General features: G+C 37.5%; 1 long non-coding RNA gene across 1 annotated transcript; it reads left to right on the forward strand.

Moving 5' to 3' along the window:
- Window positions 1–8,578: 8,578 nt before the first annotated feature.
- LOC148225111 (uncharacterized) lies at window positions 8,579–11,059 on the forward strand. Its single transcript, XR_015802429.1, has 3 exons — window positions 8,579–8,722; window positions 9,811–9,881; window positions 9,967–11,059. It is a non-coding gene; the product is annotated as an uncharacterized LOC148225111 (long non-coding RNA).
- The last annotated feature ends 8,214 nt before the right edge of the window (window positions 11,060–19,273 follow it).

Below are 19,273 nucleotides of genomic sequence, written 5' to 3' on the forward strand. Positions count from 1 at the left end.
TTTTGGTTGTTAGTTAACTACATTTTAAAGTAGTTTTTTCTTGGTAAATATATTTGGGTGGGCACTTTTAACTTTTGAGTGACCCCTAAAATTTGTAATACTTGTTTTAACTTAGAGAAAATTTCATTAAGAAATAAGTTGATTCAAACATTTCTGCAACAATGAAAAGATGCAGCCAAGTAACTGTAATACAAAGTTACTGTAGCAAGGAATTCTCACTTTTCCATATTCATGTAGCTTTCAAATTTCAGACCCAGATGGGAAGCAATGAGGGCTGAGGCTCTGGCTTTAAATAAGACAGATGCTTCTTTCCAAAGAACTGTATTTAACCATCAAGCAGTAGCTGGATAAAAAAGAGACCAACAAAAAGCTATGAGAGTGATCAGCTGCCAAACATTAAAAAGGAAATGATGACTTAGTTGCTGCAGGTAAGAAGTCAGATGTCATGGTATTAACTACGAGCAACCAAGACTCAGGGATTCACATCAGGAAGGTTTTTCTGGTGGTAAGAAGGGTGAAGGAGAGGAATAGATTATCTGTAAGATGTCATATCTTTCTCACTGGAAGATCTGAAGAGGACTCCATAGAGTCCAAAATAATTTGTACAGTCTGATCTCCTATGACTGGGAAGTCCTTGCTGTGCCCCAGTCATCTCAGACCAAATAATCATCTCCTTCCCATTCTTGATCATCTCCTTCCCATTCCCTACCCTGTTTTCCAGGTGAAGTAAAACAAGATGTAGGCCACAAAGCCTAGAAATAAAAATGTCTTGCAGCAGATCTCTGGTTCAGCTGGTACAGGAGGGTGCAATGGTGAATTTCCATCAGAGATTGCAGCTATTTGGCAGCTCCCATCGCAGATTAGGCAGAGAGATACACTGTCTGCCTTCTCTACAGATTCTTTTCAGTCGTATTTTTTGGTGATCTGCTGCAGAAAATAATCAGAGACAGGTTTGAGCTGACAACCAAGCTGGTTGATGATCACCACCATGCTCCTTCATACAGAAGAAGAGTGGACAACACATCCTAGCACGATATTGGTACCCTGTAAATGTAGCTGTGTGGAGGTGGAAAGGTATTGTCAGTTGTAGAATTAGATACTTAGTAGCACAGGTATCATTCTGACCCACCAAATACCAAATATTATGTGACTCTTTGAGAGCCCTGGGGATGATGTGATAGGAACAGAAAGAAGGTAACTGCAAACTTTCTCAAGTGCTTGCCTGAGTAAGGAGACACTTGATAAAACATTTCAGATTCTCGTGTTAGAACTTTGCCTCTTGAGCGAGAAATTAATTCATTTAGACAGTTCCAATGGAGATGGGAAGATAGGCCTTGAGCTGCTTAACCATTTTTCTTTTGCTCCATTTCTTTCCCTTGACAAACTCGTGTCTGCCCACCAGCTCTAGAGGGATGAATACATGAAGTATTCAGATATTCAGCAATGGCATCAGTCCCCCAGTGCCCTTGGAGACATCTCCTTCACTGTCCTCCTTACTTCAGGAGTTGACTCCAAAGAGCAAATTCTTGGGAAGCTAAATTGAAAAATATGTGTCAAAACTTTAAAATTCTATCTTCAGAGCTGGTGACAGTATCTGTTCTTGGAGACTTTTCCATAACCATGTCATAGGTAAAAAATAAGGCACTGAAGAAACACTCAGAATAATATTCTCATTTCCTAGCTATCCTTTTAGAAACAACTCTGAGTATTATGCATTGTATGTTAGACATAAGAAAAAAAATCATCTGCCAGCACAATTTAGAAAAGCTGATGACTTTAAAGACTTTCAACACAGAGCTGCCACTGATAAAAACTTGCTGTGACTCAGCTATGCTGTGCGTAAGAGCAGGTCATTTTGCTACTTGCTGTTGATTACTGCATTTAAACCCCTCTGAGATCTTCCAAAGGTCTGTGAACTGCTAAGAAGTACTTATTAAACTGGGGATCTATTAACAGAAAAACTGATTTTCAAGGACTGATTGATAAAATTTAAATATAATTAAAGATGCTTAGGTCCATGTATATAACAAATGGCCCATATTTTTTCTTATTCTACTGTAAAGCACAAAAGCATTCAAGTCCAGGGTAAAACCAGGTGAAAATATTTTATTCAGTTAAGGCTATAAAAGGTTTACCTAATTCTAATACAAAGCAGGAGAGTTCATCTGCTTTTGTTTTCAGTATTACACCAAAGAGTAAAACAAGAATGTTAAGAGCATAAAGTCATAAAAAGACTCCAGAAAAGACCTATTTGTTCCAAATCAACTCATGCACATATATCTAAATATAAATATTCTATCTTAACTATTCCATATTATATATATTTAATAAATGAGTATATGTGAATAATTCTATACTAGACAGAATAATGCAGCTGGGTGCAAACTGGGCAGATGGGGACCAGGCCTGGATGCCTTGGTGGACAACAAGTTTAATTCCAGTCAGTAGTGTATCCTTGCAAACAATGAACATAACCAGCAGGTCAAGAAATAGGCTCATTGCTGGAACACACTTCCAAGGCCACACTGGGAGTGCTGTGTCCAAATCTGTCTCTTGCAAGGTGGGATTTACAAGAGACGAAATGAAAATTTTTTGAGGAGATTCCAGCAGAAAACCTCTAAAGTGGTCTGGAGATGGAGGAGCTGGTTTTGCTCAGCCTGGAGAAGAAAAGACTACAGAGGGACCTGATATTTGTCTCTAACTATCCAAAAGTGTATTACAGAGAAGATGAAACTTGACTTTCCTCCAATTGGCACATCTGTTAGTCAGAATCCTGCAAAATCAGATCTAAATTAGAAATTATACTTCCTGTGAACAATTCTATGATTCTGCTGTATTCATCTAGTCTGTAAAAGTTTTGTTATGATGGAGAATCTACTATCTGCCAAGAAAATCTATTGCAGTGCTTCCTACAGGAGTGAAAAAAAAATTACTCAAAGCAACTGTACATTGTGAGCAGAGTTAATCAGCTTCTTGAAATATTTGCAACCTTTAAATTGCAGTGCTGTGACAATGCCTATCAACCAGAGGGTGAAACTGAATACACTGTATTTTTTCTAGCTGAGTTGAAGGAAATGGAAATAGTTAGGCATTTAAATAATGGAATTGCATTATCCAAAGCAGGAGTTAGCAGCCTATTCCTTGCTAGAGATGGGATACGTATTTCAAACCCTTTTGTCAGTCCCAGTGTTAAAGCTTTACAAAATTAATGATTAAAATAGATATGGCTGAAGAATATATGAAATTATTTCATTCCTTCAAGTAGTTCTCCACCTCTATTTTCATGAGAGGTAAGAATATACTTGAAATAAATGATTTCCAATTTATGATATTCTGGGACATTAATTACCAAAAATCCATTGTTGTATTGCCCAAAGATTGTTATATCTGGACATTCAAGATGAATGCCAAAGGCAGGTTTCTGGGAAAAAAAAAAAGTAGAATCTTAATCTTAAGATCTTCAGTTTTTTCCTCATTTTTTTTTATTTGCCACTGCATTAGATGGTGTCTCAGCACCTAATTTTGTTGCTCTCATGGGAGTACCAACAAATCTTTCATAAACTTCCAGCTAATTTTGAATTCATTGTCATCCTCTTGCTCACTTTATTTTTGTGTTTGTTTTAAAAGTAATGCAGATCAATCTCTTTCTGTATAAGAATGAATGAATTTTATTTATATCATTATATTTGGAACATGTAGTTTGTTCTTTTGCCCTCAGTAACAGGCACACACCATCAGCTCAGGAGCCTCCAGAGTCTCGTATTCAGCATGTAAGTTGAAATGCCTTTTTGAACAAAACAGAAATTTTGTCAAACAGAAAACAACACTGCACAGAAAGTGAGTATATGAAGTGTGTATCTTTGGTAAACACTAAAGTCTATGCATACTAAGACATGTGTGTATGTCATCTCTTTATACTTCCAAGTCTCATTTCTACTGTTAGTGACTGTGGCTGAAAGATTTTTGTCTGTAGTCGCTGAAAGGATATTGTTTTTGCAGAGGATCAAGACTCATCTTCTCAAGTTCTCCAGTTGTATTTCAGTAGTACTGTTCTAACAAATAAAATACTTATATTAAGGATGGCAGAATCAAGTTGTCAGTTCCCAACAGAAATCAGATAGCTTTTTGGGTTTTTTTCCTAATAAACCCATTTCTGGCCCTCCCAGGATTTAGAGTATTATCCTAGTCTTCAGCTTGATCCACTCAAGCATCCTGTGTGCCATGCAAGAGTTTAAGCTCACCCTTCAGCATATTGTTCTCTGTTCATACAGGGTAATCATGAAGTGCTGGCACAGCACTAACATGAGGAATTGATACCTCTAAAACTGAATCTTACCTTTGCCTGTTGCTAAAATATTTTTTTTCTGAGGCTGCTGCATATTTTTTTTAGATTTTTTCTAGATTTTACATTTCTTGGAATTGCTTCCATGAACAAGAACACATTCAACCTAACTTTCAAAAATGTACAAATAGTAAATGCAAATAAATACTACAGACCTTAAAGTGGCAGCAAAGCAGATATATTCTACAAACAGTGAAGAATTCCCTTCCCAGGGTAGCATTTCTATACTTGAGAGGAAAAACTAAGAAACAGGTTTTGGTTTATAGACAGAATCCTCTCTGCTTAGTTTATACCCAGGACATGGTGGGTCACAAAAACTAGTCTGTGTTGGCCTCAGAGTCTTTCTGGCCATTGGATTGTAACCTATTCCACAAAAGGTAGATAACGTGTTTGCTTAATGAGAACATGACTGTGGTGCACGTCTCCTAAATTCTCTTCAGGGTATTTCTATGAGTGTGGGTCTATAAGAGCTGCAGAGGCTCATATGTGGCTTTGCTGAAGGTTGATCACCCTTGGTGGCAGAATTGTGCTCTAGAGCTGCTATAGGAAATGTGTGCATTTGCAAGGAGAGGCAGAGAACTGTATGCAGGAGAGAGTGAAGGTAATGCTTCTGCAGATTTTATATTTCAACCCTCAGCAAAGCCAAGCTGAGGATAAAACTGGGAATTACATTGACTATTTTGTGTGTGACTGAAGTTAATTCACCATGGATCTCATTTCTTATAAGAGTTACATGAGTCAGACCTATCAGGTCTGTATACTTATACATCTAAGTATATAAGGCAATTTTTTAAAAAATTGATTTGACAGTGACTGCCCAAGTCAAAGCATCACAGATAGGACACCTCTTCACTGGATTTTAGGTGGTTGTGTCTAGCAAGCATCCTAGAAGATTAGTGTAGTTTCTCTTACAACTTGTAAAAGGAATGTAGTGGGTTGCCCTGTCTGGACACCAGCTGCCCCCCCAAAGCCCCTCTATCACTCACCTCCTCAGCTGGACAGAGGAGACACAATATAACAAAAGCCTCATGGGTTGAGGTAAGAGCAGGGGAGAGATCACCCAGCAGTTAAGGTCACAGGCAAAACAGATTTGACTTGGGGAAACAAGTTTAATTTATTACCAATCAAATCAGACTAGTTTAATAAGAAGTAAAACCAAAAATTAAAAATGTCTTTCCCCACACCTCTCCTCTCCCCAGGCTTTACTTCATTCCCGGTTCTCCACCTCCTCCTCTCAGCAGTGCAGGGGGATGAAGAATAGAAGCTGGAGTCAATCCATGACATTTTCTGATGCTGCTTCCTCCTCTTAATCTTCCTGCTCTACCTCCAATCCCTTACAGAGGGTCACAAGTTCTGCCAACAAATCTCCTCCAGCATGGAGTCCTGTCTCCCCAGCTTCACAGGTACAGCCAGGAGCCTGCTCCAGCATGGGCTTCCCAGGGGTCACAACCTCCTTTGGACATTCACTTGCTCCATATTGGGGTCCTTCCCTGGCTGCAGGTGGATCTCTGCTCCCCCATGGGCCTCCATGGGCTGGGCTCTAGGGCACCACTGCTGCACCATGACCTTCACCACTCACTGCAGGGGAATCCCTACTCTGGTGCCCAGAGTGCTTCCTCCTCCTGCTTCACTATACATTTATAAACATTGAAGCTATGGTCTGACCCATTTCAGACTTAATTTCCAATGAAAAAAGTTCCCCCCAAGAGCCTCCTGACAAGATCTTGATCAATGTTAAGCAGGGCTCCCTCTGGTTGACTGGGATGTGTGTAGTCAGTGCTCTTTGCATAGGGTTTGCTGCTCTGTGGAGCCCCTTTCACAGCAGGCTCATTCAGGTTTATTGTCTTTTCTTCAGAGCTGATTTAAGATCTTGAGCTGTTTCTAACTTTGATGCATACACTGGCTCTCTTCCCAGCTTTGTACACTGTTTCATCTCTTAGAATCTTCAGCCTGAACAGCAGACTGAAAGGCTTAACTAAAAGATTTTTATTTCGGCTTTGTGGTAATTCCATAAGAAAGAAGCAGTTTTTGAGCTGTAGCAGGATGCTGAAGGCAGCTGAAGAGTTGCACAACATGGTCCAGAGTCATACTTTCACAGACACTGGCTTCTCACTAAAATGCTTAGATCTATCTATAGAGATGTAACTGCTCTGGCAGCAAAAGTCCCCTTCTCCAATTAAAAAGAATTCTCTTTAGTTTATTATTAGAATTTGTACCTGATGTTAAGCAGTTAAATACTTACCTGCTGGTGATGTGCTATTGTCACCAGTAGCACAAGGCACATAGTCTGACCCATTGGTGTTTGTGATACTAAAGGAGGTATTCAGAGCACATACTTTTGTGATCAGAGACCTTTTCACAGCCCTAGCTCTATCTAGGTACTTTCAGCCACCTTCAGTTTTATTATAATTTCATTTCACATGCCACCCTTCCTTTTCCTACAAGTACTTCTGAGCCTTTCTTCATGCTACTGTTCTCTAATGAGCCCTCTGCCATCAGTTTCCATTCTGTCCTTCAAAATACTGTCATCAAACCCCTTTTATCACTAATTTTTTTTTCTGTTCAGGACATGCTACTATCTCAAGTAAATAGAAAAAAATAGCATAATGAAGAAAATTCTAAGAAAAACATCCTCTATACAAATCTGTAGATATCACCATATTTTCTTATTCTTTGGAAATTTTACCTCCAGCTGGAGTTCTGTCTTCATTATCTCCATTACAGGGTGCCCAGAGGGGCCAGGCCCTATTTTTGCTGTGCCAGTGTGCCAGTTGTTGTATATCTGAGCCTTCAACTTAGAAAGTGTTTGGCCCTCAGTCAACTTTGGGATTTATGGTGTCTTAGATATCCAGTCAGTAATTAAGTGCTTTGCAAGATCAGCAATGCTGTCTGGCCCTCAGCCTCTGTCCTTGGCCTAGCAATCAAAAGTTACCTTGTAGGGTAAGTATTTTATATGGGAGGAAGAAGTGAAAATTGATGCCTGAGCCAGTCAGGAGGACAGCAAAGGATGCTTCTAGCATTTCTAGAAGTTTTCTGTGCTGATGACAGTGAACTGCAGTTACAGTCAGAGGAAGTGTATTGTAACAGGAAAGTGTGGAGATGCCTGAACATATGTTGTATAACTTTTCTGCTGAGTTCCCTAAGAGAAGAAGATTCAGTTTCTCAATTCGTTAACCATTTCTCCACCTTTTGTAATATTTAAAGTAATTCGTTAATTTCAGCCAAAGTTGACAGTGAATAGGACGTTACAAAATGTTCAGTTCTAAAAACTATGATGAGAACCAGTGACTGGATAGACAGGCAAGATCCAAATGCATCATACCACTAAAGAAAATGACTTAGTTCTGTCAAATACAAATCCTTAAGAGGAGCAACAGAACATTTAGTAGCTCTAGCTTTGAACTAGTCTTAACTGTGTTGCCACTTACTCATCTCAGTGGATGTGGAGCATTTGATCTGGATGCACCATGGGAGGCACGACCCAGGAAAGCTTCAGTGGTACCCGGTGTGTGGGTGGAGATGCACAGGAGGTGCAGGACATGGCATCAGTAGGAGATGGGATCTGTTACTACCACTGCCTGTAGACAACGGGTGGTATATTTTTTGATGCTTCAACCCTGGAACACTGAAGTAGAAATGCTTTGAAGGAGAAATATCTTGAGGGAGAAATCCTTTAAAGGAGAAATACAGTAAGCATAATATTGCCTTAAATTTTATTGTTGCTACTACTGTTTTTACTCTCAGCATCCTTATCCTTTTCTAATACCTTTGACACAAATACCTTTGAGAATGAGATCTGAGAGTCAAACACTTAGTGGCACTGAATTCTGCCTGTCTGGATCTTAATGTAGAATCAGATACTATTCAGCTATATGAGTTAAGCAAGTCTGTAAATGTTTATGATATTAGGTTTTCAAAATTTCTAATAAACCTATCACAAAATGTTCTCTTCTGGGCAGTCAGAAATGTATGGAGGAGGATGCACTCTAAAAGGATTGGACAGTTTTCCTTTCCAGCCATATTTATTAAATACACAGAGCAGATCAGAAAGGGATTTGATAACTTGCAGAACAGCTTTTGCAATTTAAGTTTATCTAATCTGTCACAAGTTTATATAACCCCGACTTTTCTGCAGCAGAAATGATATATGAAGTAATTCAGTTTTGCAATTGTTTTCAGAATTCATTAAAGTTAAAAAAAAGGAGATAAAACTGTTACTGGTTGAGAACTCTGCTTTCATACAACTCAATGAAACTTTACCCTCTAATTACTTTTAAACCAGTAGTTCGTGCACTTTGCCTCAAAATTAAAATGTTGGATGAGGATGGGAATTTCACTTTGTTTCATACCTCAGACTAAATCTGACTTCACAGATTTCAGGTAAGTGAAATCATATAATCTTGTTCAATGGGTTTATTTTCTTGGGATATACTAAGTATTGTTATGATGTACTTTTAGCAAAAGTATCATAATAGAATTATGCATAAGGGCCTTTTTCTGTGGGATGTACAGTTTGATACTGCATTTTTCTGGACAAATTTTTATATATAAATTGCTACATCCTGTGGTCCCACAGGGCTTACTATGTTAAAGCTACATTCTGTTTGTTTTTTTTTTTCTGTAAACTGTATCTACTCCACATTCCCAAATGCCAGGTAACTTTCTCTCTCAAGTTGTCTTAATTTGATTAACATCATCCCTTCAGCTCTTCAACAGAATAATTTGTGCTTTGCTCAAAAAGTGTTTCTTCTATCTTATAATATGAATTTTCATTAAACATAGAAAAGCCTTCTCCTTTTCCCAACGGTATTATCTACTCTAATATAAAATACAGTGTATAAAGGTTGCCTTAGAAGTTTTCTCTAAACATTTTAATAATTAATTTTCCCTTCAAAATTATATTTTCTGAAAGCCATTTTCACTACAAGTTTATAAAACTTAAAATCACTGGACAATTAAATATGTTTTATTTAGGACTTGTCTTTTTATAAGTGAAGCATCTTGTAAACATAATAACGTGAGAAACAGACCCTTACAGACTGCTCCCCTTGCTTCCACTTGAATCTCTCTAATCATAAATACTGAGAATCTGGCTTATCATACACATTAATCCACACATGTTGCCACTTATCCAGTGTACTAATTCGAATGTGCTTTTCCAAGTAAGCAAAGTAATCTGCAGCTTCTAGTATGGATTTCCACTCACAGAACAGGAAGCAGCTCACCACTCTGAGAAGGAACACTGGAATAATGACTTTTTGCTTTTAGAACAACTTTGTAGGGCATTTACTTTCAATTAACTTTGACATGTCTGACAACATTGCCTTGGCAGTTTTAAAATCTCAGATTAAAATGCTAGTTGAATACCAATGCCACCCCTTAAATAAAGGCTTTCTCACTTTATAAAGAAACCACCAAAATATTGATGTTTATGTCTAATTTATCTTCTGTTCATTTCATTTTGTTAGGAAACCCAGCACCGTGATGGCATCATGCTGCTCATGTTATTTTGTGATCAGTTTGATGAAAGAAAATGCAGGTGAGACAACAAAAAGGCATGTATTTGAAATGCCTTTATTCATATGTTACATTAAATAAGCATTTTCTGCTTTCATTTGTCACAGGCTGTTGTGATGTGCCAATTGTCTCCTTTCTCTCGTGTGAGCATCCTGCTGCCAGCTGACCCCATTAACTGTGTGCAGATTTGATGGCACTGATCTAAGGACCATGTGCAGCTTCTGCTTCTGCAGATCTGGTCACATTTTATCAATAGATTTTATCATTGAAAGGGATGAGACTCCATAATATTGCATTCTTCCATTTTTCAATATGCAACTATTTCTTTCGGCTTTCAGGGTCAGATCATGAAAGAGCTGTAAATCTGAACAGTCTCATCAAATACAATAAAAAAAAAGATTGATTTCTCAAGCTTCTGTTTAAATTACAAAGAACAAAATTTTTCAGGGCTACTGGCCTCTGCTTATTCCCTTGACGAACTTTAATCAATGAAGGGACATATTTTGCTCCCTAATGCAAACAGTGACATTGATCATAAAGGAACAAGCCTCAAATTAGAGAAATTAAAAAGAATATCAACCATAAAGTGGTGAAAACAGGGATTTGCTTCTTTATACTTAGCATCTTTTTTTGCTACCATGTCTTCAGATAGCAATTACTGTGTTGGATATTTCTTATTCTGGTGAGGCACTGGAACAGGTTGCCCAGAAAAGTTGTGGATGCCCCATCCCTGGAAATGTTCAAGTAAAGGCTGGATGGAGCTTTGAGGGACCTGGTGTAGTTGTAGGTGTCCCTGATTATATTAAGGGGTTTAGAACTAGGTGATCTTTAAGATCCTTTCCAATCCAAACCATTCTACAATTCTATGATTCTCTGATATATTATCTGATATATAATATTATGCAGTATTATCTGAAAGTGGACTGCGTGGTATTCCTCTGCTGAGGTACAGCTCTATCTTGACAGCATTTTTCTTCCTGCCTGTTCTCTTTGCAGTTTTCTAAACTACTCATTTAATGACATGGAAATGCCTGAACATTTATTGCAGAGGAAGAGATATTTTATTTCAGGGGTCAGGGGATTTTGTTATTTTATTTTGTCGATTCACAAGTTTATGTATGCATTAACTAAGAACAAACATTTTATTACCAATTTGTTCCTTACCTGTTGGTTTATTAATCTTCAATTGATTTTGTTTCTCAGAGGTATTTGCTTTGTTTTAATATAAAAGATACCGTGGAGCAATTTTCACATTATATCAATTTTCTCTGGTCTATCTTTGGAAAAATCAATAAAATAAAGGCTGTGACTCCCTGGCTGATATATAAAGAAAAATGTCACTTTGCAATGCATTCTTTAAAAACAACTGTGTAAGGATCCCATATGGTTTGGCTCAGATTTGCTCTCTCAACAGGTCTAAAATCCGTGGTGACCATGGACATTGTCACAGGGAAATTCCATGCAAACCAGCAGTCCATGGTATTACTGGAGCAGGAAGCCACAGTGTCTCTTTTTCAGCTTTAGACTGCATTTCCATGGAATCAGTTTTCAGATGCTGCAAGCTGACACTGATATCCAAGAACTGAAAACCTCTTCATGCTCTGGAGGCTCAGAATTTCCTCTGGCAGGTTTCTGTCCTGCTGCTGAAGGAAAGTTGGGCCTGGGGGGGTGCAGGGTGGATTGATGGTGTTTGCCTGCATCATCAATCTACCTACAGTGCATTTGGAGCAATATGAGCTCATTTTAAAAGTCACAGACATACTTGGGGAAGTCTTAATATGGATGAATTTGCTGCTTAGTCTTTCGATGAGGTGATGAGTAATTTGATTTTATTTTCTTCCAGCCGTTAAAATGAAATGCATATTTTATGGCAAGGCTGTGGGATCCTTTCAAAATGGATATTTTTCATCACAGCTCATCTTGATCCTAATAGAAGTATGTTGCTCCTAATAAAACATTGACATTTTATTTGTCAGAGTGTTTGCAGTCTTCCAAAAGACACATTCATTGGCTCTTGGCCACTCTTTAGCACAGTACTACCTGCCCTTAGATTGCTTAGATTATGTATAGATTGCTTAGATTATGTATAGTATTGTTATTATTATTTACTACAATTAATGCTGCTCAGACATGAGACTCACTAGCTCACTATAGATGAGCTGTTTTAAGAGCTGTCTGCAACAGACTAATGTAAGGTCTCTGACTTCAAATACTCTGCAATAATTAGATGTTTTAACCAAAGTTTTTGTTTTACCCTTCAAAGAACATTATGCTCCAAAATTAATGAAGCATGGATATTTTAACTTCGACTTTGATGTCTTCAAAAATATTCCTCTTTCTGTTTCTTGATCGTGTTTTGGGCCTTCAGAATTACTTTCCTCTTCATTACTCCCTGTGGAGGGTGAATAATTTCTTCACATCTGTCTTGTCCCACAGGCTCCTTCCATTCATCAGGTATTCACAGTGGGTTCGTATCTCTTCTCCTTAATCCGGCAACTAGACTTCCTGTAATTTCTCAAATTTTGCTTTAACGAAGTTGATTGCCAATCAAGAATGCAAGGAGTATAGACTGTGATTAGATACATGGAGATCAGATCCACAAATGTAAGTGTGCTTAGACTATACTTGTATAATCAAGATATTCTGTGAGACATCGAGTAGATCTTAGAGCAGCAGTGGCAATTTCTGTGAGAAACATTATATGAGCTGTTAAAAATGCTCCAAAAGAGGGTCTGATATAGCACAGCAGCTGCCCTATGCTGCTTCATCCTGCTCCTGTAATTTTTTTAAAAGAGATCGTTACCATTTAGGAAATAGAGCAAGAAGCAAAAATTAGGTATAGCAAGATACCACAACAAAGACTCTCTATATTGAATTAGATTCAAAATTAGATTAAATTCTTTGACTCTGGATGCATTTGTACCTGTTTTTCTATCTGTAACAGAAGTTTTTTACTCAGAGGTCAGATTGGGATGGATTTTGTTCACATTTTGCCCTAGATTTTCAAAACCATTTAAAATCCCGAATTCCATAGCAAAGGACAAGGTGCCCACATAATTCACTTCTTGAGCCGTTTATTCTCAAACTACAACCAGCTTTCAAAAGGAACAAGCATGTTGTTACACATATGCAATTATATATATTTATAAATTTATTATGTGCATATATGTCCTGTAAGTGCAGGCTGTTGTAAAAAACATAACATTTACTGCTACACTATTTCACTCTTTATTCTAGCACATCTGTCATCTTCCACAGAAAAACTATAATTTTTTTAAAACTTAAAAAATGTTGATAACAGAGTACCTGTGTGTAATCACAACTATGATTCGCAAAGTTACAGGAAATCGAGTGACATGGAAAATAAATGTAAAGTCACTGAAATTATTAGGGTAAGACACATTGCAGTAGCCCTTCCAAATTGCAATGCAATGGTGCTGTCAGCCTCACAAGTGCCTCCCTCAGCAATAAGATGTCGTGAGCAACTCCTGTAGGAGAATATGGGTATGGCAGAAATGTAGCCTCTAGTTCTGACCCATGACACAATAAATTCAAATTGACACAGAGAAATAAGCTGTTATAATGTGGGAGGCCTGAACTTCTTATTTTTAAAGCAAGACAGTTCATTTTATACCCATAGCTGCCTCAACAATATCCCAGTGGTAGGTCCCTAGGTGTCAAGGGAAGGCATGGAAAACAAGAAAAAGGCAAGGAGTGGAAGGTTATTCTTTCCTGTGCTGACTGAATTTTTATAGCCATGTGTGTTGAAAGAAGTAATCTAGAGATTCATGGAGGATTGGAACAGGAAAGTAATGAAAATATTGATACATTCTGGAAACTACTGAACTGTATATTTCTGAGTGATCTTTTTATTTCCTGCCTATTATCTTGCCTGTCTCCAGTTTCTATTCTGTAATAAGTCTTTATGACAATTAAGAGAGGCAGGAATACTTATATGTATTTGAATCAAAGAGGATGTTTGTGCAATGCAGAATAGGATGCTGTGATTTATATTGTTTTTCTCTGCTGTAGTTTTATTTTAGCATGATGGAGCCTTGGTTCTGGTTTGAGAAGTTTGGGCTGGAAGGAGCTTTCAAATAACATTACTCCTTTGTATAAACAGGGAGTATGTCATGCTGACGATTTTGATAGCTCAGCAGGTGTTCCAGTCTCATATTTCTATGGCAGAGGAAAAAAAACGCAAGTTAACTGCAGCTTCCCATTGTAATTGGAGTGTGTCTGTGAGTTACAGTTAGTCCATAAGGCAATCCTAAATAACTTTGCCTGTGAGAAGAAATATTTGAATGTTTATTGTCATTTTTTTGTTCTAGTTTGTCATGCTCTTGTGTTTTCCTCTCTGTCACTTCCTGATTACACTGTTGTTATAGTAAGTCATGAAGTCTAAGCCTTTATTTCAGTGAGTTATGGGGATGTATATACAGATTGCAGTCAATATGGAAATTCAATAAAAAAGCAATTACAGATAAGCATGTCTGCCAGCTTCTGCTTGCAAGCTGTAAATAGCTGATCAGAGACTGATTTCATCTAGTGAGTCAGATGCTTTTCTTACAGTTAATCAGTTCAGATAATATTTTTGAAGGATGAATATCACTCCCCAAATGGAGTGAGAGAATTGTTTCATTTTGACAAGACTTCAAACTTCTGCTTACTATTTTATGCTGGGTTTGGCTGGGGTAGAGTTACTTTCTTCATGGTGACTGGCATGGGGCTGTGTTTTGGATTTGTGCTGGACACATGATGATGAAACAGAGATGATTTTGTTATTGCTGAGCAGAGTTTAACAGAGCCAAGGCCCTTCCTGCCCTTGGTTCTGCCATGCTAGCGAGGGGAATGGGGATGAATGGGAGGTTGGGAGGAGGCACAGCCAGAACAGCTGACCCCCACTGACCCAAGGGATACTCCAGACCATGTGGCAGCATGCTCAGTGTACAAAGTGGGGGGAAAAGGAGGAGCTGGGGGGACATTTGGAGTGATGGTCTTTGTCATCACAAGTCACCGTTACATGTGATGGGACCCTGCTCTCCTGGGGATGGCTGAACACCTGCCTGCCCATGGGAAGAACTGAATTAATCCCTTGTTTCTTTTTGCTCGTGTGTGTGGCTTTTTCTTTCCCATTAAACCATTTTTATCTCAACTTACATGCTTTACTTTGATTCTCCTCCCTGTTCCATTGGATTGACTGGGGAGAGAAGGGTTGAGTAAGCTGCTGTGTGGTGTTTAATTTTCAGCTAGGCTTAAACTGTGACATATTTCCAGAGATAGTGTAGAAAACTTTATTGCAAGGGCTTAATTCAGCTTTAGCAGTTTCACTGATCCCACCATCTGCATCGTAATCTATTTCATCTCTATCTGCATTAAAGAAGATCATGAGCAAGATCATCATCTGTGCACAAGGTGACTAACAAGGACAAATCTTAAGACTTCTGGTGCCAGCTTCAGCACCTGAAAGTCTGTATGTCTTCTTCTGAGTAGAAAGCTCCTTTCCAAATGTTCCTCATGTTCTTGTCACTGTAGTATCTGCTGTCAGGGAGCTCAGTTCGGGATTTCCCATCCATGTATCTTGACACATGATAATATAAAAACATATCTACGGGTTATGTAGTAAATAAAGGGATTAGTAAACATCTAGGAGCATGTAAGTGTGTTTCCATTCCAAATTACTTAGCAACTCACTACATATTTTTATTAGCAGAATTTACCTAATATTAGTTCTGTTCTCTTTTAGAGATCCTTAACCTTCAAACACTGAATTTTTATTTATCATTTTGCTTACAGCTCATTGTTTGCTTTATTTCAGTTAGGACCTTCATATCCAGTGTATAGAATTTGATTGAATATATGTAAGATAAATCTTAAAAAGAACACTTATATGTTCCATGACTTTAAACTAAGAAGTGAAACTCAGTAATTGGTTGACCTGCTGTTCTATCCACTAATAGATAAACTACGTTTCTAAGTAGAGATTTGTTTATCAAGGATGAAGTTGAGATTGATCTCACTTGAAAAGAATAAAACATTTTTGTTTCTTCTTCATCTTACATGTTCATGGCTGGCTGCCTACACTAGAAGAAAGTTTTTTTCCTTTTGAGCTTTTATAAGATTTGGCAAACAAAGGCATTTTGCAGTTTTAACAAAAAAATTGTTGCCATTTATCAAAGAGGCTGACAACCATCTCTTAATGATATTGATAAGAGTGATAAGAGTCACTGACCACCAAATAATAATCGGGTTCTAGGAAATTACTGGGAAAATGCAAATGCATGATGACTTTTCTCCTCCACACAGAAAGTCATGGGCCAAAGCAAGAAAAGTCCCTGCTCCATTTAAATGTATGCAAAGAAAATGGCTTTTCATTTTTCCTTTTTTTTTAATAATCAGGTAATTTAATGGGTTGTTAGCTATAAAACTGGCAGAAAAGTAAACAAAATACTTTGACAAATACTGTGGTTGAAAGACTCCACTCAATTTATTGTATCTTACATGTCAGAAACTCATCCAAATCACGACAAGCATTGGATGCTCAATTTGGACCTTACACTGAAGCCTGCTGGCAGTAATTTATTGTAGCTGGCCCTTATGGAGTTTCTGACAGAAGGATTCTCTCCTTAGCTGTAACAAGTAAAGCCTTTTCAGCAGCATATACATAAATATATAAAATCCATTTCCTGGCTTGAACAGGATACAGGATCAGTTTTCAAATATTAATTCCTAAATTCTGCACAGACAGGCCAGTGTAAAAACTACGTGTGCTTTGTGCACTTAATGTAGAGAACTCCAAGTGAAAAATTCATGTTACAGATACAAAGCTGATGTTTCTGCAACAGCCTATTAATGAATAGTTTCATTAACTAGCACATGGAATTCATTCAGAAGAAATGAATCACATTTTCTTGATACAGGCTACTAACAGGCTTTCTGAGGGCTAATCTGCTTTTTAAATTCACATTCTCCGTTATATGCTGCTATTTGCACCTTCTTGATCTCTGATCAGGTGAGGAGAACACTGAGCACCTCACACAGTGTTAATGAATTCAAAGTCATATAACTGGATTTCACAAATTTCTTGACATTATACCAGTACTACTTTTTGCATCTGTTTATCTGTATCTTGAGGATGTCTTTCCAATCTATGAACAAATTTTAGCTTTCTGGGGAGGAGGATAAGGGTGGAACCATTACAAACCAAACAAAAAACCCACTCAACAAAAAAATAACAAGATAATAAATAGGCTGTTGTTCTACATTATTGTAAATAGTTTTCCTTTGTTCATGATCATTATCTACCTTCAAACATTTTTCATCCTGCAGACAACGGTTTTACTACAAGAAATCTTTCAGAAAAAAAGACTTTAAATGGATGTGGGATGTCAGAGTTCAAATGTCTCATGGTATAGAATGAATGAGTGCTCACTTATAGGTCCCTTTAAGTGCTCATTTCTTCTTTATACAGGAGGTTTGTTTCATTGGTCACCATGTTCAAAGTTCCCTTTATCATTATCCTGATCCATTCTTTTTGAAAACACAAACTCATTTCTTGCTGTTTTAACCTTCACAACCCCCTTTATAAGTTTTTCTTTACACAGTCCCTTGCTTTGCCACAGTAGGAAAAGTGTGACTTCTGTGGCTGTGAGTGCTCAGAACCTGATAAAGGTGCAGCAGCATCTTTGCCAAGCTGCTCACAGTCACTAGACCCCAAAAAGAGCTGCTCCAACAGCAGCTTTTGCCTTTAATTACTTCAAGTGCCTGGAGGCTAATATAATAAAATAGGCTTATAAAATACATCAATAAAAAGAGCTTCTCGGGGGGTCTGAGTAGCAGAAGATGTGTATAGTCACATCAGTCAGAAATCATGACATGAGAATAAAAAAGAGCTCTATGAAAACTGCCTGTTAAACAAGGTCATGAACTGGCTTTCTTAAAAACCATAAGAAGTCTAAAATATGTGTTCAATAAGAGAAAAGACAAATCTAGATTTCCAAGGGAGCAGTGCACAATATGTATTTCTTCTGTTACTTTCACAATGGGAGCTGTGGAAAAAGATTGCATTTTAAAATACTAATTTCCATAAAGGCATATAAAAATATGGAAAAGAAAAGGATTTTTCCATAATGAAAGAAAATTGTAACTGAGATTCACACATAGTTATAAATGATAAAATGTTAATAATGAGTGGGCACTGTTCAGAATTCTTTACCAAAATTCATTTATTCATAAATTCAGCCTAAAAACATGGTGAAGCTAAGAACCCTTGGAAGTTTTTTGATTGCTCCTGTTTAAATTAGGAAAAAACAAGTAAAACATGTTATGTGTATGTCTTTAGATATTCGGATATTCAATTGTAGAGCACAGATTATTGACAGTATCTTATTCTTCAAAAATATTTCTGAAAACAGCCAATTTTGCTAGTATGGATTTGAGGCTTTGCTTGCAAAAGAACCAAAACAAAAGTTGTTCTTTCAAATGTTAATCTTTCCACGTACCTTTGGGCACATTTTGAAGAGGGAAAAGCATCCTTATACATTGTTTTTTACTTTTTGCTAAGAAAAAAGGGGTCTAAAAATTTTTATTAGCCCTAGTTGAAAATTAAAATGATTCTCCTATTCATTAATATTCACTGCTGGCTATTAAAATTTATTGATATTCATCCAACAACAATTTTATTAATAAAATATCAAAATGAGGAAGCTTGGCCATCTCTCATCCTCAGCCACCATCATGATTTCAGCAAGATTCAGCAGAGACTGAAGTATCAGTTCACACAGAACTTGTAGCAGGACAGGGTCCAGAGGGGAGAGAGCTGTGATCCAGGTGCATATAGTTAATCTCTACAAGCAAAGTGGTGATAATGGCTTGGTCACTGCTTCAGATTCTAAGACTGGAGCTTGGAAGGAAAGAATCTGATTCAAGGGCTACTTAACTGGTGAGCTTCTTCCCTAAAAGTGAATTTCTAATTTTAACAGTCAACTACCAATGTTTTAAGAACATTGTATAATTACCAGGTAAAATCAAAGGTTCCAGGCATGCCAGAAGCATTTGCTCAGACAAGAAAGTGAGAGAAGCTTATAAGTGAGCTTGTTTTTATTTCTTTACAATGTCATCTCATTGCTTGGAGCAGGTTTTCCAAATCCAAGAGGGATTATCAATATAGCTGATACCATGGATTCCTGTATGAAGTAGTTATTAATTGTGTGTCAATAACTAGAAATCTGTTTTCTTTCTGATGAATTGGTTGTAGAATTAAAGCTTGAATCTGGAAAAGATGTATGTGTATTGACACCAACAGTTGCTCTGAGGAGAAATGTTCTTCCTCAGTTGACAGAGGAGGTCACTGTTCTCAGAATTGTTGCCATACAGTTTTGAGAGCTACTACTATCAAAAGGCCCAAATAACTTG

Source organism: Sturnus vulgaris, chromosome 1, assembly GCF_052056855.1.
Source record: "Sturnus vulgaris isolate bStuVul1 chromosome 1, bStuVul1.hap1, whole genome shotgun sequence".
Lineage (NCBI taxonomy): Eukaryota > Metazoa > Chordata > Aves > Passeriformes > Sturnidae > Sturnus > Sturnus vulgaris.